At 39.7% G+C, this 27,446-nt stretch overlaps 1 protein-coding gene and 2 non-coding genes across 6 annotated transcripts in view; 1 reads left to right on the forward strand and 2 right to left on the reverse strand.

The window, feature by feature from the left end:
* Nucleotides 1-27,446, forward strand: part of ATP11C (ATPase phospholipid transporting 11C) — a 228,964-nt gene that overhangs the window by 14,457 nt on the left and 187,061 nt on the right. The window lies entirely within an intron of this gene.
* On the reverse strand, nucleotides 7,653-7,728 carry TRNAS-GGA (transfer RNA serine (anticodon GGA)). The gene has a single exon. It is a non-coding gene; the product is annotated as a tRNA-Ser (tRNA).
* LOC136318057 (U6atac minor spliceosomal RNA) lies at nucleotides 21,775-21,897 on the reverse strand. The gene has a single exon (XR_010728022.1). It is a non-coding gene; the product is annotated as a U6atac minor spliceosomal RNA (small nuclear RNA).

Genomic DNA, 27,446 nt, shown 5'->3' on the forward strand with positions numbered 1-27,446 from the left:
TCTTTCATTAGGTTTTTACGTATTTAATATTATCTCATATAGTTTATATAAATGAGCATCACCATTGTTGTACACATATTCACTTACATTGACTTTCTAGAGAATTTGCTATTACACTTTAAAAGGACTCAACTTCACTATAATTTACATGAAGTATTTATCAATTAATATTTTTTATTTTGCCTGAGTGGTGGTGGCTCTGTGGGTAGAGCATCGACCTGGGATGCTGAGGACCAGGTTCGAAACTCCAAGATCACTGGCTTGAAGATGGGATTACTGGCTCAGCTTGAGGCCCCTGGTCAAGGCACGTATGCAAAACAATGAGCAACTCAAAGTGACGCAGCTATGAGTTGATGATTCTTAATTTTCTCCCTCTCTCTCCTCTCTCTCTCTCCTCCTCCCATTATTTTACTTTTGATAACATTTTATCTGTATATTTTACAAATACTTGATTTTTTAATAAAACAAGTTATATTGTGGAACAAGTACTTTTAATGTTAATATTATTTTAGTTGTAGTTTAGCTGGTTACCAAATATGATTATGGTGTCTCATTTAAGCCCTTAATGCACAAGGATAGAAATAATCTCTTTTTATATGGATCAAAATTTAAATGTTATTTAAAAAATAACATTTAAAATGTTATTTTTTTTTCTTTTTAGAAAAATTTTACCTTCAGTGTAGGTATTTGTGTTCTGTTAGGCTGCCTGTGTGAAGAACTAATTATTCCAGTTAATTCTTTGAATTACTGATCCATAGCTTCATTGATATTTTGCAAGTTTGTGGAATGTTTTAATTATAAGTTGTCTTTGCTTTCTTACCATTATAATAACAGCTAATACCAGAGTGGTTAAGTTAGCTCCGGGTACTCTTTTAAGTGCTTTACAAGCATTAGTTCAATATACACATTTGCTTATTATATTAGTCAGTGTTCTCCACAGAAACAGAACCTGTAGGGTATGTGTGTTTATATGTATGTTGTATGTGTATATGTGAATACCTAAATATTTCATATACATAATATTATTTATTTTATTTTTTACAGAGACAGAGAATCAGAGAGAGGGATAGACAGGGACAGACATACAGGAATGGAGAGATGAGAAGCATCAATCATCAGTTTTTTGTTGTGGCACTTTAGTTGTTCATTGATTGCTTTCTCATATGTGCCTTGACCGTGGGGCTACAGCAGACCGAGTAACCCCTTGCTCAAGCCAGCAACCTTGGGTCCAAGCTGGTGAGCTTTTGCTCAAACCAGATGAGCCCGCGCTGAAGCTGGCAACCTCAGGGTCTCAAACCTGGGTCCTTGGCATCCCAGTCCGACGCTCTATCCACTGCGCCACCGCCTGGTCAGACTACTTAATATTATTTATATGTATACATAAATATATAATGAATTTCTTTAAATATAGAAAGTCTATAAACGAATTTTTCCAAATAAAGATATTTATGAGGCCCTGACTGGTTGGCTCAGTGGTACAGTGTTGGCCTAGCGTGTGGAAGTTCCAGGTTCGATTCCCAGTCAGGGCGGGCACACAGGAGAGGCGTTCATCTGTCTCTCCATCCTTTCCCCTCCCCTTTCTCTCTCTCTTTCTTCCTCTCCCACAGCCAAGGCTCCATTGGAGCAAAGTTGGCCCTGGGAGCTGAGGATGGCTCCATGGCCTCCGCCTCAGGCACTGGAATGGCTCTGGTGCAGCAGAGCAATGCCCCAGATGGGCAGAGCATTGCTCCCTAGTGGGCATGCTGGGTGGATCCTGGTCGGGCGCATGCGGGAGTCTGTCTGACTGCCTCTCCCTGCTTCTCGCTTCGGAAAAATACAAAAAAAAAATGAAACTATGATAAGGAATTGGCTCACAGATTTAGGGAGGCTGACAAGTTCTAAGACCTGCAATCAGCAAGATAGAGACCCGGGAATGCCAGTGGTAAAATTCCAGTCAGAGTGGGAGGAAGGCCTGAGAACGGGGAGAGCAGATGGCGTAAGTTCCCGTCTGAGGGCTAGCAAGGCCCTATATCTAGGAGAACCCATGTTTTAGTTCATGTTAGAAGGTAGGTTAAAGTGATGTTGTAGCTCAAAGGCTTGAGGAGGGCCCACTTAACTTAGAGGGTGTCCAGTGGTAAGATTAAAATAAGTTAACAGTTATCTGCTCTAATGACTTCAAGTGTAAAAAAAAATTATATTGGCCCTGGCCTGTTGGCTCAGTGGTATTGTGTTGGCCTGGCGTGTGGGAGTCCTGGGTTTCATTCCTGGTCAGGACACACAGGAGAGATGCCATCTGCATCTCTACCCCAACCTCTCTCACTTATCTCTCTGTCTCTGTCTCTCCTACCCTCCTTGCAGCCATCATTCTATTAGAGTGAATTGGCCCCAGGTGCTGAGGATGGCTCCACGGCCTCCACCTCACATGCTAAAAAATGGCTCTGGCTGCAACAGAGCCAGGGCCCCAAATGGGCAGACCATCACCCCCTAGTGGGCTTGCCGGGTGGATCCCAGTCGGAATACATGCGGGAGTCTGTCTTTGCCTCCCCTCCTCTCACTAAAATAAAAAAAAAAATGATACCGAAAGGTAGTTAATTATTTAATGCATTTCATACTTTTATATAAAAACAAGGTACACAAAGCTAGATCATGTTATAAGAAAGAGTTTTAAAATATTAATGAAAAATTATTAAATAATACCTGACAAAAAACAATAAAACTATTATTTAAGATATTCCCAGTGGCAGCTTGTCACACCCTGGTTGTTTGGTACTTTTTCTCTTTATGTTATATGTTTGTTTACTGAAGTAACAAAAGCGAGGGAATTAAAATGTAGTATTTCAAAAATGTATAATGAGTTATATGAAGTGAATAAATAAATATTACAAGCATAGTTCTGTTAAATTCTTTTCACTTATGGGCGGAATGAACATTACAATGGGTGCTTAGAATACACTGTTGCGTAGCTGAACAATAAAAAGAGTAAGGGATGTAAATTTGTGATTTCCACATTGGACAGATGCCCAGGTGCCCACCTGAGAAATAACCCTGATTACAGTGTCATTTTAACAACCAGTTCACTGAACCCCACAAAACAATTAAGTATCTGTTCTGCCTAATTTCTGCAACTAGGTGACTTCTACCACTGGAGTGGTCAGTCTTTTAGTTTTTTTTAGGCCTTTAACTGGATGAAGTCTGCTCACATTATGGAGAGCAGTCAGCGTGCTCTGGTTTACTCTGTCTGCTGATGTTAATCTCATCCAGAAATACTCTCACAGACCCACCCAGAATAGTGTTTGACCAAATATCTGGGCACTATATGGCTCCATGAAGATGACACATAAAATTAACCATTATGCTTATGTCCTAGGATTATGTGAAGGTGAGTGAGCAAATCTAAAATGTGTATAGACCTTCCCATCTATAAAGTGAAAGGCTTGGACTGCTACATGGTCTTTAAGGCTCAGCAAGTCCTATAACTGGTAAGAGAGCTTAGATGCCATTTAATATACAGTCTCTTCATTTTACAGCTTAGGAAATGGACAGAGAGAAGGCAAGTGGCTTGTCTAAGATTGTTCATTGTTAGCTCTGTACCCTATGTCTTCAGTTTCCTCTTCTGTTAATCATGAGGGCTCCTAGGTCATCTTTAAGTTTTTTTCAACTTTATAATTTTTTGCTCTATGTTTAGACTTCACAGTCTAAAAATGGATTTTTTTTTCTTTTCTTTTTTTTTTTTTTTACTGTTTTCTATTTTTGTTTAGTTTGTTTTTTTGACTCTTACTCTTCAGGTCTCCATCTCTTGATTAGTCACTTGTCTGCACTCTACCCCAAACTTCAGTTTCCTCTTTAACAGTAATGTTTATGTCATCAGTTGTCTACACTTTGCATGGGAACAATTATAAATTTTAGGATGTGCTGTTTGTACTATTTATGGGCTTCTAATAATAGTTGTGGTTTTTGGTTTTACACTGACCTGAATGATAGGTGATCAAACGTAGACCCATCCCTTTTTCATAGTATGCTCAGTTAAACTAAATGCTTGTTATATTAACATCTTATCTAACAGCTCTAATGGTGAAGAGCATTTTTTGGTGATGCTACAATATGATGGACAGGCATCCTGGGGAGCAACACTACTGTCTTCTTTTCCAGTGGCCACCTGACATTATTTCCCAAAGTCACTTTACACATCTGTACTCATGAACAAAAGAGTTAGATGCACAATGATAGAGAAGCAGCTCCTGGACTGTCTTGAGTGACAGCTGCTAGGAGGCAGAGGAGGCAGCAGGTAGACAATTCATATGTATATATTTGAAAACCAATAGTATTGTGGAACAGAATCCGGTGCTTACTATGTTTTATTATAGGCATATATATTCAACCAAAAGATAATGGCTTTAGCAAATGAGTAGTTTCATGAAATGGAAATGTATAAATCTATCAATTTATCTATTTATATTTAGTTTATTGGGGTACATGTTTTAAGTATACACCTCAGTAAAACATCATCTGTACAATGCGTCATGTGCCCATACCCCAAGCAAGAACCCCTCTGGCTATTACCATACTGTTGTCTGTGTAAATGTTATATATGTATGTTTGTTTTTTTTTCTTAATCTGTTTACCTTCTTTCATCCAGTCTTTCAACGCCCCTGCCCTCTGACAGCTGTCTGTCTGTTTTATATATCCATGCCTCTGTTTCTGTTTTCTTCATCAGCTCCTTTTATTTATTAGATTCGACATATAAGTGAGATCATGTGGTATTTGTCTTCCTCTGACTAGCATATTTCACTTAGCATAATAATATCCAGGTCCTTCCATGCTATCAAAAGATACGATTTCATTTCTTTTTAATGGCCAAGTAGTATTTCATTGTGTAAATGTACCACAGCTTTTTTATCTACTCATCTACTGATGGGTACTTGGGCTGTTTCCAGATTTTGCCTATTGTAAATAATTCTTCAGTGAACATGGGGATGCATATATTCTTTTGGATTAGTGTTTCAGGTTTCATAGGATATATTCCCAGATGTGGGATCACTGGCTTAAAAGGCAGTTCCATTTTTAATTTTTCAAGGAAACTGAATACTGGTTTCCACAGTAGCTGCACCAGTCTGCATTCCCACCAGCAGTGCAGGAGTGTTCTCTTTTCCTCACATTCTCGCCAATATTTGTTTGTTGATTTATTGACAGTTGTCATTCTGGCAGTTCTGAGGTGATATATTATTGTGGTTTTAATTTGCATCTCTCTGATGATCAGTAACATTGAGCATTTTTTCATATGCCTAATGGCCATCAGTATGTCCTCTTTGGAGAAGTGTCTATTCATTTCTTTTTCTCATTTTTTGATTGGATTGTTTGTCTTCCTGGTTTTGAGTTGTGTAAGTTCTTTATATGTTTTGGATATTAACCCCTTATTAGATGTATTATTGGCAAATATATTCTCTCATTCAGTGGGCTGTCTTTTCATTTTGTTGATGGTTTCCTTTGCTCTATGAAAGCTTTGTAGTTTGATGTAGTCCCATTTGTTTATTTTGTCCTCTGTTTCACTTGCCCAAGGAGATATATCAGCAAAAATATTTCTACGAGAGGTGGCTGAATGTCTACTGCTCGTGTTTTCTTTTAGGATTTTTATGGTTTAATGACTTACATTTAAGTCTTTTATCCATTTTGAATTTATTTTTGTGAATGGTGTAAGTTGGTGGTCTAGTCTCATTATTTTTCATGTATGTGTGCAATTTCCCCAACACTGTTAATTAAAGAGACTGTCTTTTCTCCATTGTATACTCTTGCCTCTTTTGTCAAATAGTAGTTGAGCATAAGGGCACGGGTTTATTTCTGGATTCTCTGTTCTGTTCCCTTAATCTGCATGCCTGTTCTTGTGCAAGTTCCAGGCTATTTTGATTGCAATGGTTGTGTAATATAGTTTTATATCAAATAGTGAGATACCTCCAACTTTGTTCTTTTTTCTCAAGATTACTAAGGCTCTTCATGGTGTTTTGTTTTCTTTTTCCGTTCCATATAAATTTTTGGAATATTTGTCCTAGATCTGTGAGTTATACATTGGTATTTTATATAGAATTGCATTGAATCTATAGATTACTTTGGGTAGTGTGGGCATTTTAATGATGTTAATTCTTCTAGTTAATGAACATGGCATCTGCTTCCACTTATTTGTACCTTCCTCAGTTTTTTTCTTCAATGTCCTATAATTTTCCAAGTATAAGTCTTTTACCTCCTTGGTTAAATTCATTCCTTAGTACCTTATTTTTTGTTGCAATTGTAAATGTGATTGTTTTCTTAATTTATCTCTCTGATAGTTTATTATTGGTGTATAATAATACCATTGATTTCCAAATATTAATTTTGTATCCTGCTACTTCCTGAGTTCATTTATTTGATCTAGTAGTTTTTTGGTGGAGCCGTTATAATTTTCTTGTACAACATCATGTCATCTGTTAATAATGACAATTTTATTTCCTCTTTTCCAATTTGGATGCCTTTTATTTCTTCTTGACTGATTGCTGTTGCTAGAATTTCTAGTACAGTGTTGAATAAGAGTGGTGAAAGTGGACATCCCTGTCTTGTTTTGTTCTCATCTTAGGGAAAATGGTTAGTTTTTGCCAGTGAGTATGATGTTAGGTGTGGGTTTTCTATAAATCTATTTAAAAGTCATAATTAATTAGGTCAGACCCTAGAACTTGATGAAAAGTATCAGTAGAATATATTTCGCTGTTTTGAAATGCAAGGCAGTGCTATTAAAATATTCTTGTGAAAATTTAGACATGTTACTTATCAAGTATACTAATGAATGCAAGTAATCAAAATAAAATCAAATGAAATGAAATCAAAAGACATTAATGCAGTTATGTAATCCATGTTTTGAATTAATAATTTAAGTATTCATGAAATTCCTGTTGCATCAACAAATGTTTTTTAGTTCCTAATATATACTTAGCATTGTGAAAGAATTTTGAGTAACGGAACTGTAAACTTCTCTTTTATGGTGCCTCTAATAACCAGAAGTACAGCCTTAGGAAAATCACTTTCCTTGTAAAATGTAATAGTGCATATAGAAGAATATTTGTAATATATATGCATAATAATAAAATGAACACCCTTGCACCTACCACCTAACTTGAGAATTAAACCATTACCAATATAATTCTACCTATGTGCTATTTCCTTATCTCCCCGACTCCTTCCACCTTGTAACCATTAATCTTATTTCTGTGAGTCATTCTGTTGCTTTAAAAAATAATTTTAACACATGTATGTAAACCTAGATAATAGTTTTGTCATTTTGAGCTTAAGAAATCATATACTGCTTTTTATTATTTAATATTATATTCCTAAGGTTCTTTATAAGGATTTTTTTTTTCTGAAGCTGGAAACAGGGAGAGACAGACAGACTCCCGCATGCGCCCGACTGGGATCCACCCGGCACGCCCACCAGGGAGCGACACTCTGCCCACCAGGGGGTGATGCTCTGCCCCTCCGGGGCATTGCTCTGTTGCAACCAGAGCCACTCTAGCACCTGGGGCAGAGGCCAAGGAGCCATCCCCAGCGCCCGGGCCATCTTTGCTCCAATGGAGCCTTGCTGCAGGAGGGGAAGAGAGAGACAGAGAGGAAGGAGAGGGGGAGGGGTGGAGAAGCAAATGGGCGCCTCTCCTATGTGCCCTGGCCGGGAATCGAACCCGGGACTTCTGCTCTCCAGGCCGACGCTCTACCACTGAGCCAACTGGCCAGGGCCTCTTTATAAGGATTTTATGTAACTAAAGTTTATTCATCGTCACTGGTGAATATTATTTCACTTTAGAAATATACCAGAGTTTATACATAATTCTGTTGATAGTCCTTTAATATGTGTCTTTTAATAAATAAATAAATAATTTTTTTTTTAAGAGAGGGAGAGAGGAAGGGAGGGAGGGGGAGAGAAAGGAGAGATGAGAAGCATAAACTCATAGTTACTTCACTTTCGTTGTTCATTCATTGCTTCTCATGTGCTTTGAGTTGGGGGCCTCAAGCTGAGTCAGTGACCTTGAGCTCACGCCAGTGACCTTGGGATCATGACAATGATCTCATGCTCAAGCCAGCAACCCTGCTCACAAGCTGGTGAGTCCATGCTCAAGCCAACAAGCCCACTCTAAAGCTGGGACCTCGGGGTTTTGAAACTGGGACCTCAGAGTTACAAGTGGATGCTGTATCCCCTGCTCTGCAACTTGTAATGCTGTTGTATGTTTTTAAAGGGGGCTTTCACCCATGTGTGCATGTGCATGTGCATGTGTATGTGTTAGTGTAAGTACACACTCTGGCATATACATTCAGGAAGACATACACATGTTATGATAGATCTTAAAATGTACAACTACATAAAGAGGTGAAATTGTTCTCTAAAGTGGTTTTAATAATACATACATAAACTACCAATGTATGAATTACCATTGCTTCATGCCTTTTGCCATTCTGTGATTACTAATGAAGTTAAGCATCTTTGAATGTTTTGAGACTACTTATCTTTCCCCTCTGAAATACTTGTTTATGTCTTTATTTTCTATTTGATTGTTTATCTTTCTCATACTGATTTATGAGTCCTTTTCATATTTGGGATATTAATTTTTTGTTGGTTATATTCGTTGCAAATAACTTCTCATTTTGTTACTTGGCCTTTTACTTTTTTGATGTATTTTGATAAACAAGTTCTTAATTTTAATGTAGTTAATTTTGGTGGTCTTTTTTTATGGTTAGTGCTTTTATGTGTCTTGTTTAAGCAATTTTTCTCTATGCCAATATTGGAAAGCTAGCACCCTTTATTTTTTTTTTTCTAAAAGTTTTAAAGTTTGGCAAATTATTTTTTGAGATTCATTTTTCAGATCTGTAAAATGCCGAGGTTGAGCAACGTATTCTCTAACAGCCTTTAACTCATTGATATTGTGACCTGAAAGTACACTGAGAATAGGTGTGTATATTTTCAGAGATGGCATTTTCTTTTAGTAATGCCCCTACTATAAAGTTTCATATTCACTCCCACTCCTTTCTCTCATTTCTCCAGCCTCTTCCTTCCTGTATTGTTTTGAGAAAAGTAACCAGTTGAATTCTGCAACATAGAATTTCTATGTTGAAGCAGAACTTTTAAATTGAAATTTGGATTGAGATGTATTGAGCTATGCATACAGCTGTACGAAATAATAGATCTCTCATGCACCTTTTACCACGGTAATGTCTTGCAGAACTGTGTTATAATGTCATAACCAGAGCATTGGTATTGTAGATAACATCTTTATTTATTGATCTTATAAATAAAGTGAATAGAAACAGAGATAGCAGAAATAAGGTCTATTTTTGATATGGTGGCCAACAAGTTCATCTGAGGAAATGACAATGAAGCAGATAGCTGAAGGAATGAAGGACTACTTCTGCAAAAGGGGGTTGGAGTAGATATTGGAACCAACTTGTTCAGAGGCCTTGGCTGGGGCAAGAGTCAGGCGCATTGGGAAACTGAAAGGATTATAATGTGGCTGAAGGGCACATTTAGTTGAGGAAGGGGAGGGAAGATGGCAGCAAAATAGGTATAGGATTTTAGGGTACTGCCTTGGGAGCAATTTAGATCTCTTAATCTGAACTTCTGAACTTCTTGATGGTGATTTGGTGATGTGGAAGGGTGGAGATAATGAAGTTGCCCATTTAATCAATTTACAAATATTTACTGAGTATCCTTCCACGTGTCAGACACTAATACACTTGCTAGGGATGCACTGGTGAGCAAAACAGAAAAAAAATGTCCTCATAGACCTTACTTTTTTTTTTTTTTGTATTTTTCTGAAGCTGGAAATGGGGAGGCAGTCAGACTCCTACATGTGCCCGACCGGATCCACCTGGCATGCCCACCAGGGGGCGATGCTCCGCCCATCCAGGGAGTCGCTCTGTTGCAACCAGAGCCATTCTAGCGCCTGAGGCAGAGGCCATGGAGCCATCCCCAGCGCCCGGGCCATCTTTGCTCTAATGGAGCCTCAGCTGGGGGAGGGGAAGAGAAAGAGAGGAAGGAGAGGGGGAGGGGTGGAGAAGCTGATGGGTGCTTCTCCTGTGTGCCCTGGCCAGGAATCGAACCAGGGACTTCCGCACACCAGGCCAACGCTCTACCGCTGAGCCAACCGGCCAGGGATGGACCTTACTTTTTAGTATGGGAGGATGTAGGTAGGGTAAACGGTAAACTAATGTAATAAAGAGCTCCAAAATACAGGTAGATGTTTGTCACATATGCTAGCTCAGGGCAGGGAACCTGCCTCTATTCCTTAAGGTTATTCAGGGTCCCAGGGAAATAGGACAGTTCTTCCTTCCTCAGCATTTGGCTTTCACATTCCAGCCAGCCGGAAGGAGAGAGGCGTCCAGGACAAACTTTAGGAAAAAGACCAGAAAGTTTCATGCACCAATATTAAACACATCAGTGTTATATACATTTGGAGAAATCTTAGGCATGTGGTTCTCCCTAGGCAGAAGGAAGATAGGGAAATATAGTTTTAGCTGCACAGCTGACGCTCAGGAAGAAATGAAGAACATGTTTGGGGGGACAACCAATAGACAAGGAGACAGACAAGAAAAATAGCAATTGTAATATCTTTTATGCTAGTGATGAGTGATAAAGGAGGGGGAAAGCAGGGAAGGAGGATAGGAAGTATGAGATGGTCAACTCTTTCAAATGGGCCCCCAAATTAAGGTGCGTCTTACACATGGGGTCATCTTATACGTGGGGACATAACGGTATTTGCGACACTTTAGAGCTATTAGAAAGGCACTTTTCAGGCCTCTGGTACAGACCTGCTGCATCAGCAACTCTGAGGCTGGGACCTGGCAGTCTGTTTTATAACAAATTCTTCAGGTGATGCTGACGCATAATAGTGTTTGAGAACCAATGTTCTATAAAAAATATTGACTGAGGGTTGACTCAGTTTAAACCTTTCAAAATCAAGTACATGGTTTCTGACTGATATTTGGTAATACACTCCTTTTCAGTCTTCCACCCCCACCTCCATTTTATCAGTTGATGTCTTCAGATGTCAAGTGAAATGTAAACATGGTCCACTTGATTTGTCAACACAAGCCTGGACTTTAAAAATTACATAGTAGTTTTTAACCTTTACCCCTCTAAATCTAACTTTTATCTACTGCCATCCAAATCCAGGAAATGATTGTAAAACTGATAATGCCCATGACTCCAGTGTTGAAACCTTTTTATTTAAATTTTAAAGTTTTTTGTTTGGTTGTTTGTTTTTATACAGGGTCAATACTGTGTTTTGCTAAAGCTTAAGTTGTTTGGTTGTTTTAGTTTCTAGATTCTCTCTAAAGCATTTTGAAGCATTACAAAAGAATAGTTAGTTGTACATGTTCTTCACTCTATTTCGATTCCAAGGCTGTGCTGTACCATCAGTCTGTTTTTGTTGATAGATTGACTGCAGTAGTCTACCTCCACTTTGTCATTGATTTAAAATTCATTCCATGTTTGACTCCCAAGATACTATTTCAACTAAATAATTTTCTCCTGGTGAGTACTAGGTGTTCCATAGAAAATGAATTGCACGTTTCTTTCTCACAGAACAAATGGTCAAGCTTCATTGACTTTCTTTCTGATACTTGGTTAGAAGTGGTTAGAAGCACACAATTTGAATGGAGAAGGGAGATATCCAAGAAACAAAATTGAAATGTTTTTTTAAAAACTTTATATTTTAGAGTATTTTTACATTTACAAAAACATTACAAAGATAACATGGAGGGTTTTCATATACCCCACATGCAATTTCCCATATTAACATCCTGTACTAATATACATTTGTGAGAATCAGTGAATCAATATTGATACAATATTATTAAATAAAGCCCACATTTTATTTAGATTTCTTCAGTTTTCCATTGATATAATTTTCCTGTTTCGGGATCCTATTACAAGATAGCATATCACATTTAGCTATATATATCTCCTTAGACTCCTCTTGATTGTGACAGTTTCTCAGACTCTTCTTCGTTTCAAGCAGTGGTTTCAAAATTTTTACACTTGGAGAACAGTGAAAATAGGATAATTGTTTCAGTGACTACTGAGGCAAAAATCACACTGAACATGAGCAAATTCAACTGAGATCATTGTTTCATAATCTTAATACAACATCAGGGTGGTTAACCCTTTTATGGACCTGCACAAAATTTTCTGGCCAACTGGTCCATGCTCTGGAAGTTGAGAAACACTGGTCTCGATGATGTTGACAGCTTTGAGAGGTACTGGGCAGGTATTTTGTAGAATATTCCTTGATTGGGATTTGTCTACTTTTCTCATGATTAATTACACTAAGTCTGTTGAATTTTTGGAAGAAGGCCACAGAGGTGAAGTATAATTTTTATCATTCCATATCAAGTGTACATATTATCAATATAACTTACCACAGTTGATATTGACCTTTATCACCTGTGTAGTGTTTACCTGAATACTCCATTGTAAAGTTACTTTTCCATCCTTCCCATGCTGTGCTCTCTGGAAACAAGTCACTAAGTGTAGCCCAAGAGATTTTTATTTTATTTATTGATTTTTAAAAGGGAGGGAGAGAGGGGGGCAGAGAGAGAGAGGAGAGAGGGAGGAGAGAAGCAGAAAGCATTAACTCATAGTGGTGCTACCTGTATGTGCCTTGACCAGGCTAGCCCAAGGCTTTGAACCTGAAACCTCAGTGTTCCCAGGTTGGCATTTTATCTACTGTACCACCACATGTTAGGCCAAGAGATTGTTTTTAAATGTGAAATTTCATATAACATCTTCCTTGTTAAATGGGACCTTTTCATTTATTTTTTGGTATCCCCTTTTAAGTTTTATTTTAATTAGGAGACAGATATATGCAGTTTACATGTTTCAAATGTTTAAATTGTGAAGTTTATCTAGCTGACAGGATTTAAAATTAAAATGAATATTTTAGTGAATATTTGTTCTGGAGCAGTTAGGGGACCATTATATATTTTTGCAAGTACCCCTGTCTCTAGCTGTTGGCCATATCTACTCTTATTTTTCAACTCCTAGAACTCTTATCTGCCTGTAGCTGTTCCTAGAATTTAATTGCCTGCTATCTAATATTACTATGAAAACATTTTGGTAGATGGAATTGCCCCAAACTTTTTTGCTTGGTCAGATCTCACTTTCTAAAATGGCTTTTAATATATTTGTGGCTCTCTGTTGTGCTTCTCTTGCCAGAGTAGATGCAGCCTTAAAGATTTGCAGGCCTTCCTATCTTTTTTCTTGATATCTCATAACAGTGACTATGCTATTGATCTGAAGGGATAAGAACAACTCTGCATGTGCTTTCTGCAGGTTCTGGTATTTGAAGAACGGAGAGCTTTGAAAAAGAACATTGCTTTACTTCACGTAAACTCAAGACTTCTTCAAACCAAATAATACACAGCATGTGTCAAAAAAAAAAGTTCTATCCTATAAATCACCAGATTCAAAAGTAGCGAAGGATGAAGGAGTAAGAATTAAAGCAAGTGACAGTGTTTGCTTCAAGACTGATGACCAGGGTCAGCGACATGGGGACATTGTCTCCAGCAGCCCCATTCACTCTTTATTCATCCTATCCTTAATCCATGTCCTTGGTGCCTAACAAGACTTAAAGCACTTCTCACAAAGATTATTCCAGAAGGAAAGGCTCACATAATTTAAACAGTTAGCTATATTACAAATGACAGTCTTTGAATAACTGAAATCACATTCTTCAAATGTTATTGCAACTTTATTATTCATGATTTATTAGACATTCTCACCTCTTTTTACTTGTATTATATTCAGAAATAACAGTGGAATGTATTTTCTAAATGAGACCCTTTCTATCCTCCCATTTTTCATATAAGTACAAAGGATTATATAGATACTAGCTGTACCAGGCCACACGTTGCTGTGGCTCAGTCTGGTGAAATGGAAAAGAAAGAAAAGAGAAAGTGCATATTTCTAATATGTTTAATTTCACAATGCTTGTGGGTATACAATATTTTTTGTTGTTCCATTGTCTGTGCAGATATAGAGATTGTCTGGTTTGCTGACTCTAGAACACGCAACATATAATTGTCCATGTGAGAAGCAATCGTGTGTAGATCTAAAGCTCACAATTCTAAAGATTGGCCCTGAGCTTTGTTGATGGTCATTGCAAACTCCAATCGAATTGGGAATTGCGATCTCTTAAATTGAAATGGCATATCCATTGGAATCATAGGAATGTGAGGAATGAGGACACCTTCACCTTTGAAAGGTCCTGTCATGATTGTTGCTTCTACAACGTTGCTCATTAATTTTTTACAATGCACAGACCCAAACACTTCATGTTTTACCATGAAATCCATCAGCGATTTCAGCTTCTGTCTGAAAACACGTGCTGTGATGTCATGCTTATCCACTGGCAATTGGCCAGGAAATAAGAGCTGTTGTATATTGTCCCAAGCTGGATTGCATGTGAATGTAATGAATCGGTCTGGATGCCCGTAGTGACGAACATAAGCAATTGCATCTTGAGCATACTCATGCATATGACATGCACTGCCTATATATGAAGATGGCAAAATCGTTAGTCTTTCAACGTTAGTTGTATTACTGTCATTTACAACTGCATCTTGCAAATGAACGTATTCTTCAGAACAAAGCTTGTTCTGATTCAAACGGATGAATATGAAACGTTCTGTTTTGATTTTAGCATACATATCTATGATGTATTGGTGAAACAATTGACGGCATTTCAAAATGTGATCCTCTTCATTCTCTCGAATCATTAATTGCTATGAATAGTAGTTCATTGCACTGCATTTTATATCTGTTTCTTCACCACTGAGTGGATTTATCATCTTAATGTTGAAGTGATATCCATCAGCACCATCCCAAAAAATAATTGGATATTGCAGGTCATCGTAGCATTGATGAGTTTCTGCAACTTTTGTCAATTGATTGTCTCTCCGATGAAGAACAATATCTCTAGGTTGGAATTGATCTCCAACTGTAATAATTGCCACTTCGTCTATAGTTGGAGCATTGAATTTTTGCACACATTCTCCAGCAGCCGTTTTGTCAGCATGAATAACAATCTTTTGTGTATCAGATGGCATCATGTCAACTGCTGTTTTAAACAAACACACTACATTGTTTTTTGTGAAGAAGCTCTTGCAGTTGGGAAACGATGGACCTTTTTATGCTGGTAGAAATTCCGCAGCATGCATTCAATTCATCATTGCCATCAACGATGAAATGCATTTGTAGGAATTTATGTTGACCATCTGGGAATGGAAGCAGGGAGCCAGCTTTATGATAAATTTGTCCTTTCACTTTGAAACTGGGCATGAATTGAGCTGTTATGATTTCTGCGCCGAACGACATCATTTGGAAGTATGAGTTCTATTTCCTGATGTTACATAGAAAATGCTTTGATTCAGTGGTATATCTAGCAAGCAAAGTTTTTAATGGCTCTGGCGGTTCTCCAAGTTGAGGCAGTTTAATTTTTCCGGCGGCGCAACACATTCCTTTCCTTTCTCCATTAAATTTCAGAGCCTTGCAATAAGGACACACTTTAGTTATAGTGCTGATGAGAACATGCCAGCTCAAACTATAAACATCAGCTGGGTTGTAACGAATGCAAGGCGATTGTAATTGCATGATTGCTGAGCACGGAGTCGTGTTTGACGCTGATCTGCTGTTTCTCTTTGACGTCTTTCAGCCACTCGGCCTGTCGCGTTTATTCTGTTGAGAATGAAGCAGATCTGAAACTGCAGAACGAGAACGAGATTGCTGTGCTCACAACTGTGCATCCTCAAGTCTAGCTGCACGTAAATGGATCATAAATCGGAAACATTGAAATGGAATCATAAAATATTTAGTATAGCGTGTGTTGCTTTTTATGTCTAATAGATGGAGCTGTTATTCAAAAAAAGCATGTTTTTACCTGTCACAGTTGTGACATCTATATCTATATAATAGTAGGTATATTAAAAAAGGGCATGTATTTGATGTATTTGAATGGAACATTGTGTCAAAATTTTAAAGCAATTGGTGAAGAATTTTCAGAGACCTAAGATTTTGAGCAAATGAACATTTACATTTTTATTTATATAGATTATGAATTAAGTAACCTCTTGCTATTTACATTCCTTCAAATGCTGCTCACAGTAACGTTCAGATCAGAAAGTACTAGCAAAGTAGTAAATCATCAGCACATTTTGTGTTGAAATTTGTTAAGGAGTTTCTTTTTTTAATGTTTATTTTATTGACTTTAGAGAGGAAGGGAGACTAGGAGACAGTAACATCAATCTGTTCCTGTCCATGCCCTGACTAGGGATCAAAGTGGCGTCCTCTGTGCTTCAGGGTGACGCTCCAACCAATGGAGCTATCTGGCCAGGGTGGGAGGGAGTTTCAGTATCATGGAATGGGTGTGTCACACAGCATTGAGCCTCTAGGATGAATTTGATTAATTCTCTGCAGCAGCAGTATTTTATAATAAGATGGTGTTCTTGAGGCTTTCTCTTGATTTGGAGTTGTATAACCTAAATTGTGTAACTTCTAGTGGCTTTTTATTCTGTCATGTGTCAAAGAACGTCTGTGCAGATGGAAAGAGATTTTCTGTTGGGCTGTGTGTGAGCTCAAGTGGGAAGGGTTAAAAATTAAGAATAAATGCATTTGCTTCCTAATTACAGGCATATGTCCCAGATTTGGTGATACTGCAAACATGGAAGGAGCAGAGACCTGTGAGTTTTGCTGGTTTTGCCACAAATTTGTTGTGTAATTTTTCTTTAACATAACTTTCTTCAATGGTCCTCAATTTTTTATCTGTACAGTGAGAGTAGATAGGCTAGACTCTAGCTGCTAGAGCATTGCTTAAACCCCTCAAGACCTTCTGAGTCTGTTGTTCAGAATGGGAAAAAGAGGAGCAATAAGGGCTGTCCTCCCAGGTGCACATTATGATGATGCATGGTATTAGGAAAATAATGTGATGGGAACTTGATCTTCCTACAACATGTTTTATATATAGTTAAGGGCATGGGTCTTGAGGAAGGAACTGATGCCAGATTATTTTTCTAGACAGGGCCACAAATATAAAAATGAATAGACTTCTTGGTAATACCTATGAGTCATAGAACTTTTTAAGATATGTATTCTGGTTTAGGGAAACAGCGGTGGGTGGAGAAAGTGAACAGAGAAGAGATGTCTAAACACTGAATTTCATATTCCTCTTTCCAGGTCCTTCCACGTGACAGACTCTCTCTTTTTCATTGATATTCTTAGAGCAGCTTTTTTTCTACACATGGCCTGTTTCATGCTGTCTGATGATTGGAGGACTGTAAGGGCCTGCTGGCTTTTATGTTTGTACAGCAGTCCAGTAGACAGTGTTGGGGAGGGTCAGCCCTGAATGGGGCTTTGGGTCTTAACCTGTCCTGAGTTGGGGAGAATTTTGTGAGCTTCAGGCAACTTGTTTAGCTGTTTAGCATGTCTGCTAGAGTCATTTTGTCTTTGTGTACTTAGATTTTTCTAAGGCTCCTTTTGCTAGGTTCCTTGTGATTAAGAATGGCTTTGTATTTCCATGCCAGGTACAAGGCCTTTTCTGTTTTTTACCTGTGAAGTCCTTCTCTGGGTACAGTGGTGGGTATGGTTCCCTAGTTCCTCCAAAGGTAGAGATATGTTTTCTTTTAGCCAGCTGTCTCAGGAACTTGAGCTCTACCTAGCTGAGTACCTGTGCTTAGGACTTTGCTACCAACTGTTGATGTTGTTAATGTGTGCTTTTTATCACATTTCCCTACTGTTGTATTCCTTCTGCTTTCTCCATGCTGAGTAAGTATTCTGAGGCTAACTGCTCACCTGCCTACTTGGAAATCCTCCTAGACCTACGTTCAGGTCTCATCTTGAAGCACCTGACATTCCCTTCCTTCAATATGGAGGGGTCTGTGTAGACTGCAGGGCCTGTTCCACTACTCTGACTGCCTTCAGGCGCTCAATTGTGGTAATCAGTGGTTTCCCTTCTTGGGGGTCTTTATATAAACTGTACTATTAGCTGACATACTTCATTATTTTCTGATATTAAGAACTCATCCAGTAAAATTTTTTTAGAACAGTTTTTTGTCTTTCTTTAGAACTAATCTCACATAGTAATTTTCAGCTCCTTGTCACTTTCTCAGAGGAGTGGCCTAGAATCATAAAATCTTCTCATTGGAAGGTCTCCAGTTCAAGTTTCCATGTGATGGGGAGCTAGTAACCCATCAATCACATTTTGCAACAGTTTTCAACTGATTTCTTGGGCCCAGACTATCAATTTATTCATTTATTTACTTATCCACTCAGTCAACACAGTTGCTACCATTAGCAGAGCACTAGGATATAAATGAATGTGTGTGTGTGTGTGCCCATTCCTGTCTTTAGGGAGCTGCTACTTTGGTGGGGAAGGGGGAGAAATAATCCTGATTCCTCGCTAAAGCCATGCAGTGGGCAGAAGAATGGGTCATTTCTTCTTCATGACTCAAGGTTGTTTCATAAGGGGGCTCTATAATGTATATGAATTTTTGGTACTTCATCAGCTTTGCAACTACCCAAGAAAGAGAGTGAGGAAACTCCCCATCTCCTTTCTGCCCATGTCTATTCTTAACTTGCCCCTGGAATCATCTTTCTAAATGCAAATCTTGATTTGTCACTATTCTATTAATAGGTTTTCCATTGTCTACCCCACAAACGGACATCTCATTCTCTGGTACAACTTACAAAGCCCTCAACCTTTCTGGTTCATGCCTACCTCTCCAGGCTCATTACATGCCGTTTTCCATCAGGTTGTCAATGCTGCAGAACTTTGTGTAGCTTCCTGGTGGCTGTGTCATGCTTAAGCTTCTAGTGCATATGCTGTTCCTGCTACCTGAAATGACTGCCAGTCTTACTTCTGGGTGAAATCTGGGGTGCTGAGAGTCTAATGGAAAATGGCATGCAAAGAGGAATAAATTAAATCTGTAGCTTTTCACTTCCATTAAGGTGTCCTCCATCCAGTTGTCTGTGATTAGACCTTATACATCCCCACCCCTGCCCACCAAAAGATTTTGAGCTACTCTAGACCAGGTGGTTATCTGTGTTTTCAGCCTTAACACAGAGCCTGGCCCAGAATGGGCAGTCAATAAATATTTGTTGGCTGAGTGGATAAGTAAACGAAGACAAGTCTTCTGTAGTCTGTTTTTCAGATTAGAGCTCCCTTGGGGCTCTGAGAATGCTATTTAAATGACTCCTGTCACTGTTTTGACCATAGTTCTCTGCAAACCCAGGAGCATGCACACTAGCTTATCCACTGTTACACACCTGCCTGCAAGTAATCCCCAAGTAGCCTGCCGAACAAGGAGAAAGAGCCTGACTTGTGGTGGTGCAGTAGATAGGGTATTGGGCCAGAGCTCTGAGGTTGCTGGTTTGAGACCCTGGGCTTGCACATATGAGAAGCAAGTACGAGTTGATGCTTACCATTCCAAATCCCCATTCCCTCTCCCTCTCCCTCTCCCTCTCCCTCTCCCTCTCCCTCTCCCTCTCCCTCTCCCTCTCCCTCTCCCTCTCCCTCTCCCTCTCCCTCTCCCTCTCCCTCTCCCTCTCCCTCTCCCTCTCCCTCTCCCTCTCCCTCTTCCTCTCCCTCTCCCTCTCCCTCTCCCTCTCCCTCTCCCTCTCCGTCTGCCTCTCCCCCCCTCCCCCTCCGTCTCCCTCTCCCTCTCCCTCTCCGTCTCCCTCTCCCTCTCCCTCTCCCTCTCCCTCTCCCTCTCCCTCTCCCTCTCCCTCTCCCTCTCCCCCTCCGTCTCCCTCTCCCCCTCCCCCTCCTCCTCCCTCTCCCTCTCCCCCTCCTCCTCCCTCTCCCTCTCCCCCTCCCTCTCCCTCTCCCTCTCCCTCTCCCTCTCCCTCTCCCTCTCCCTCTCCCTCTCCCTCTCCCTCTCCCTCTCCCTCTCCCTCTCCCTCTCCCTCTCCCTCTCCCTCTCCCTCTCCCTCTCCCTCTCCCTCTCCCTCTCCCTCTCCCTCTCCTCCCTCTCCCTTCCTCTCAAATGAGTAATAAAATCTTTAAAAAAAATAAAGAGAAATGCCCATTAGGGGGTTTTAGACAACTCTTACCTTCTCCCACCATGCAGCCTCTGCTGCCAAGATAAGCTTCTACTGTGTCTCTTCAAAACAAACCAAGAAACATTGCACAGAAATGCAATGAAAATGCTTCTTTCCTGCTTTTATAAATCAGAACACTTGTAAATTAAGGCAAATTAGTACTTAAACAGGTCCCCCAACCAGGATCTAACTGGCAACTCCCGTCTGGATTTGATGCTTTAATTAGCCAAGCTATCCTCAGCACCCGGACCGACATTCAAACCAATTGAACCATTGGCTGCGGGAGGGGAAGAGGGAGAAAAGGGGACGGGGGGAAGAGAAGCAGATGGTCACTTCTCATGTGTGCCTTGACCGGGGATTGAACCTGGGATGTTTGCATGCTCTGCTGACACTATCCACTGAGCCAATGGGCCAGGACACTGCGAAGTTCTAAAAGAGAAACTTGCTTGGATTATATTTGAGGTTGAATTGAATCTCTAGATTATTTTGAGAGGGACTTGTAATATTGATGATGTTGAGTCCTTTCATCTGTGAACACAATGTTATCTCTTCAGTTGTGTCGTCTTTTAATTCAATGTGGGTTTTTTTTGTAATTTTCAACATATAAATATTATAATACTTTGGTAAATCTAACTATTGATCCCTAAGTCTTGTGTTTTTATTGGTGCTCTTGTAAATGGTGCTTATAAAAGCTTCAGTCCTTCATTGTTCACTGCTGTATATAGAACTAACTGACTTGTATAGTGATCTTCTATTTTTCAACCTTGCTGAAATCACTTAATAGATCTAGTAGTAGCCCTGGCTGGTTGGCTCAGCAGTAGAGCGTCGGCCTGGCATGCAGGGGACCCAGGTTTGATTCTCGGCCAGGGCACACAGGAGAAGCGCCCATTTGCTTCTCCACCCCCCCCTTCCTCTCTGTCTCTCTCTTCCCCTCCCGCAGCCAAGGCTCCATTGGAGCAAAGATGGCCCGGGTGCTGGAGATGGCTCTTTGGCCTCTACCCCAGGCGCTAGAGTGGCTCTGGTCGCGGCAGAGCGATGCCCCGGAGGGGCAGAGCATCGCCCCCTGGTGGGCAGAGCATCGCCCCCTGGTGGGCGTGCCAGGTGGATCCCAGTCAGGCGCATGCGGGAGTCTGTCTGACTGTCTCTCCCCGTTTCCAGCTTCGGAAAAATACAAAAAAGAAAAAAAATAGATCTAGTAGTTTTTTTGTAGATTCTTTTTGGACTTTCTGCTTTAGACAATTATGTTTTCTATGGAACAAAAAAGACAGTTTTACTTTTTTCTCTACAATTTTATCTTTATTTCTTTCTGTGCCTTACTGCATCAGCTAGGATTTCCATCTGGTATGATGCATAGAACTGATAAGAGTAGATTCTTTGTCTTGTACTGACCATAGGGGAAAATCATTCAGTCTTTTGTCATAAAGTATGAGTTAGCTATAAGTATTTTCATAGTTGCTTTTTATTAGGCTGAGGAATTTCCCTTCTATTGCTAGTTAACTGAATATTTTTTAAAATCATAAATGGCTGTTGAGTGAATATCACACTTTTTCTGCATCTTTCTAAATAATCATACGGAATTCTTTTCTTAGACTGTTGGTACTGTGAATGGCATTGTTTGAGTTATGAATGTTGAACCAACCTTGTATTCCTGGACTAAATGACATGTGACCATTATATATTATTTTCTTATATTTTGTGGATAATAATCATGGTTTGATGTCACAAAGTTGTTAATAGTTTCTTAGTCATATGTGTTTTATAGTTTATTAGAACCACTTCTATCCCTTTTAAGGGAAGTGCTGACCTTGCTTATCATACAATACAAGTAGAGTGCTTTTGGTCATCTTGATTTGGTCTTCAAGCTATCGAGAGAGAGCAAGAGGAAAGGGAACAAATACAGCTAGTGTGTATGTATTAGGCAGTGTATATTTATTTTAAGTAATCAAATATAATGAGAAATTGAGGTCCATCAAGTAATTTGTACCACTGAAGTTTTGTATCTAGTAAGTGGCAGGGTCAGAGCTTTAGTGAAGGTTTGTTTATTAAACCCCATAATCAACCTGCTAAACTGTATTGCCTTTCTTTGGAAATGAGTGCATGCGTGTGTGTGGAAGGGAGGGAGGGGGACAGCGACAGGGACAGGGAGAGTGGGAAAAAGTTGATTGAGATTAGGAAAGGGAAAGATGCTCTACCAACTTTCATTGCCATCTAAAAATCTGGAGTTTTAGATATTTTTGTTTGGACCTCACCTTTTCCATTTACTTGATATGTGACACATTTATCTGAGACACTTAAAATTTTGAAATGTAGAATATTAACATGGGTTTTATGAGGAATACAGATAATACATGTAAAATGCCTTGTACATAGAATATGCTCAATATAGTGTCCATTACTACTAGCATTATTGATTTCCTACCATTACATGTACTTTTTAACTGTAAATAGTTTATTTGAGTTTGGAAAATGCCAGATGTGACTTAGAATGATTTCTGCAGTTTGTTTAGTTCTTTTGCCAAAACATCCTAGAGCGAGTTCCTTTTTATAAAAGTGGACTTTGTTTCCTTTACTTGCTACCCATTTCCTTCCTAAATCAAAATACTACCAATTTACTAAATCAGTTTGCACATTTGGAAGACTTAAAAAGTACTGCTGAATGCTTTGGGTTTTAGAAGTATGTGTGTGGGCAGGGTGGAGGGTTCTGGAAGTGGTTGCTTTAGCCCGGAGAACTGGAAATGCCATTTTCATTTTACATGGGCAGCCAGCCATCAAAGCTTTATTTCCTTAGCTGTTGCCAATCCAATCTGACAGTTTTTGAGTCATTATGCTTCTCTTCTCTAACTGACACAAACCACTTCAGACTGTTTAGAGGTAATTATTGTCTTTTTCAGTAAAGTTATTTTGGTTACGGCAGGTAGGACCTTTTGGCTGTGATAATGGCAGCAGGTGTTAGATGGGTGGAGTCAGACTGCACTTTGATTCAGCAAGCTTGGTAAGTTGAGTTTTGGCTAAGAATTCAGAGGCAAGACTCAAGCTGTAAAAGAAATTTTATTTAGAAAGTCACAGAGGTAAAAGAAACGGGCTCAGGAAATAATATACAGAGGAAAAGGAAGACCTGTAGAGCTTAGGAGAAAGAAACAAGGAAAATGCACCTGGAGGAACGGTGTGGAGAAAGGGGGGGAGTGCTCTATAGCAGGGGTCCCCAAACTTTTTACACAGGGAGCCAGTTCACTGTTCCTCAGACCGTTGGAGGGCCAGACTATAAAAAAAAAACTATGAACAAATACCTATGTACACTGCAAATATCTTATTTTAAAGTAAAAAAAAACCAAAATAGAAACAAATACAATATTTAAAATAAAGAACAAGTAAATTTAAATCAACAAACTGACCAGTATTTCAATGGGAACTATGGGCCTGCTTTTGGCTAAAGAGATGGTGGTGCCCCTTCCAGAGGTGCAGCGGGGGCCTGATAAATGGCCTCAGGGGGCCGCAGTTGGGGACCCCTGCTCTATAGCGAGGGCCACACTGGGCACTCCATCTGGAGGGTATTATCTGGTGGTGTCAGGGAATAATCCCAATAGAATATCAGCTTTCCATTTGTGTCCTTTTTAGGTCATGGTCTCCACTGATTGGTCAGCACCAGCTTGGGATCATTAGTCAGTGTAGCTTGTCCTGATGTCAACCATGGCATAGCTTGTCTGGTTTTACTGCTTTTTAGAGCCTAGAGCTGAAACACAACTGAGGCCAAGATGCATTTGATGTGGGTCAGAAATTCACTGTCCTGGGGGCTTAATGCTTAAGGACTATTTTCCAGCCCCCTTTTTTGCTCCCCCTCTAAGAGGGTCTAATCCACATGACTAGCAACATGCCTGGGGAGGAAAGGTCAGAGGAGGGTCCAAACTGCATGACCAATGATATGAAAGGTCAGGGGGTCTAAGTCACATGAATAGCAATATACTAGGGGAGAAAAGGTTACCCTGGGGGCAAGGTCCTTGTTTTCCCAGTTTTGCCCATTGCTAGGCACCCAGGGATTTCTACCCTGATGACCTTCTTCTGTACCTGGCCCATCTTCCTTGCTCTGCTCATGTCTGTTTAACTGCTCACCACAGGACCCACAAGTCTGTTTCATCAGTAAAGTCAGGGGATAGTGATGAGAAAAAAAGCTGATTCAGAGAAAGGGCAGCAGGCTATCATTAAATGACCTTTCAGTGCCCAGGATCTCAGGAGGGCTGCTTAGCTCCAGCTTTAGCAATACATATCCTTCTAGGGATTGATTTTCATTATTATTTTATTTTATAACAGTACTCTCTCAATTAAATTTGCTGTTTGACGGATGAAACTAAAGAGAAATCAATGTATTTTGAGAAATTTTGGATAGCACACCATTCCTGATGTTGCAAATCAAAATTGGCAACCACTAGTCTCTTTTTAACAGCCTTATTGAGGTGTGATTGTTTTAAAGAACACTGGACATGTTTAATGTATAAAGTTTGATGGGTTTTAACATAGGTATGCACCCTTGAAATCCTCACCACAATCAGGGCAATGTACATATCCACACCTAAAGTCTCCTGCTGCCTTTTTGTTTTTCTGTGTGTATATGGTAAGAACTCCTGAGATCTTGACCACATCTTCTCATTTAATAAACTAGAGTAGGTTTTATTTCTACTTTATGATGGAAAAAAATAAACTGTAGGTATATATTTTCCCAAAGATCACTATCAGGTATTATACCAGTATCTAGAACCCAATTCTAGATTTTTGTCTGGTGTCTGTGCATAAGCCTTCTGGGCCTTTAGCCTGATCTGGACCTTCTACACATTCAAAAACTAAATGTCTAGCCTGACTGGTGGTGGTGCAGTGGCTGGAGCATCGACCTGAGACACTGAGGTCCCAGGTTTGAAATTCTGAGGTAGCCAGCTTCAGCACAAACTCATCCGCTTGAACACAGGCTCACCAGCTTTAGAGGTGGGGTGCTAGCTTGAGTGTGGGGTCATTGACATGATCCCATGGTCACTGGCTTGAAAAAGGGGTCACTGGCTCACCTGGAGCTCCCTGGTCAAGGCAAGTATGAGAAGCAATCAGTGAACAACTAAAGTGCCACAACTACAAGTTGATGCTTCTTATCTCCCTTCCTGTGTCTGTCTCTCTCTGCCTCTTAAAACAAACAAAAAACTAAATGTCTAAAGACCACCTTTGTCCCCACGATTAGAAACAACAATTATAATTAGATGCCCAGCTTAAAAGAGAATTCATGAAATAACTAGTTGGTGGGAGATAACGTTTTGGGAATAACTTCTACCCTTCATAACATAATTTAACTGTTCTAGATTGACTAGACAGAGAGATCCAGTGTCCAAGCAGGAATGTTCAAAGGTTGGTCCTTAAACTTGTGCATGGTTTTAATTAAAGTGTTGGGCAGTGAGTTGAGGCCCATCCTGGTAGATAATGGTGAAGCCTCTTGAGTAGCTACTTTGTGTGAAGCACTATTCTAAGCATTGAAGGTGCATAGCAATAAACAAAAATATGATTCTACTCTTTAGGACCTCACAAGCTAGCACACAAGATGGAAGCATATATAGAGATACTTCTATTTTCTGCTTCCCCCAGTCCATTATTCATTCTTCAAGTAGAACACTGTTTGGAAAACCCATGCCCTTTCCCTGCTTAAAACTTTTTGGTGGTACTCTATTTCCCAGATGAACAGATCCAAGATTCTTTTGAGGGGTGCAAAAGGAAAGAGGTTTATTCAGGTGCCATGACCTGAATTCTTCAATCAAACATACAAGACTTCTCTGATTTCACCCAGCTCCTCCTCCTCTTCACACCTCCACAAAAAGTTCCGGGCACATACCACTCCTTGGGATGCTTTAGAGCAGTGGTCCCCAACCTTTTTTGGGCCATGGACCAGTTTAATATCAGAAAATATTTTCACGGACCGGCCTTTAGGGTGGGACGGATAAATATATCACGTGACCGACACAAGTGTTAAGAGGGAGTCTTAGACGGATGTAACAGAGGGAATCTGGTCATTTTTAAAAAATAAAACATCATTCAGACTTAAATATAAATAAAACAGAAATAATGTAAGTTATTTATTCTTTCTCTGCGGACTGGTACCAGTCTGCAGCCCGGGGGTTGGGTGCCACTGCTTTAGGACACCTCTTGGTTTTTCATGCCTCTGGGCAATTACTCATGCTGCACCCTTTGTCTAAAATGCTGTTAGTCTGGTCCAAATTTAGGGTTAATCTGGCAAGGATTTTATTAAAGGAAACTGCCTGTTTGAGAGACAGTGGCGGGGTGGCAATCCGAAGGGTAGGCACGTCATTATTATTTGCTGCAGATATGAGCCCTAGTGAAAAGGAGAGAGGGGCTAGTAGCTTAGAAGCTTTCTAGACTGCTGCGCAGTTGAAGGAAGGCTCAGAAAAGCCTTTGGGGAGTCCAAAGTCTGCAGTCAGTGGAATCCTGTTCCTGCTGTACTCAGGCATTGATCAGATAGGTACAGTCATTGGAAGTGTGGCTTCAGTACAAACACTAGGATATATTTCTGAGGTGGCAGCTCAGTTGTGCTCCTTATTGTTGGCCTTCCTCTGAGATTGCATAAAAGCCTTTCTTTTGTATAATTCCTCCTACTTATCCTTAAAAGGCCAGCTTTAGATGCATCCTCTTGGAAACTTCCATGAAGGAAGTTCTCAGCATGTCACATGATGGTGCCACTGCCTACAATGATCATCCACTAATCTCTTCCTGGTTAATTCCTGATACACTTACTTGAACCCCTACTACCTGTTACAGGACTGAAAAACTAGCAGGTGCAGGAAATACTTGTTCAATGAATGAATGGACATGGGCAAGCAGATAGAAAAGATAGTTCAAGATAGTCAAGGCAGAATGAACTGTTTGAGCAAAGCCATAGGGGGGGAAGAATGAACAATATACACTTTCTTTTTTTTCAAGTAAGTATGTCTTGCCCCAAAAATGTCATTTTTAGAGAAAGTACTGTGATGTATAACACTGGGGGAAGGTGTGTCTTCCTGGCAGTTGAAAATGATTCATATTTAAGAACTTTGTTGAGAAAAATGTTTTGAGTATTTCCTGAGAGGCCTCTTTCCTGAAAGGAAAGAGAGTTCAGGGAAACAGAATTTTACTGCTGCCAGGAAAAGCAATAAAGATCAAATCTCATATAACTACTACTAAAATAGAAATTTCAATAGAGCAAAGAGATTTTGAATTTCCAGCTAATGGCTTATATGTGTTCAAAATTAAGTCCAGCTGAATTGTAATTCTGTAATGGAGTTTGACCAAGTTCGACAATCCAGTTTATAATGTACGATTAGTGGAGACCTATTCATTTTGACATTTGGTGACT

Source organism: Saccopteryx bilineata, chromosome X (genome assembly GCF_036850765.1).
Source record: "Saccopteryx bilineata isolate mSacBil1 chromosome X, mSacBil1_pri_phased_curated, whole genome shotgun sequence".
In the NCBI taxonomy this organism is placed as follows: Eukaryota; Metazoa; Chordata; class Mammalia; order Chiroptera; family Emballonuridae; genus Saccopteryx; species Saccopteryx bilineata.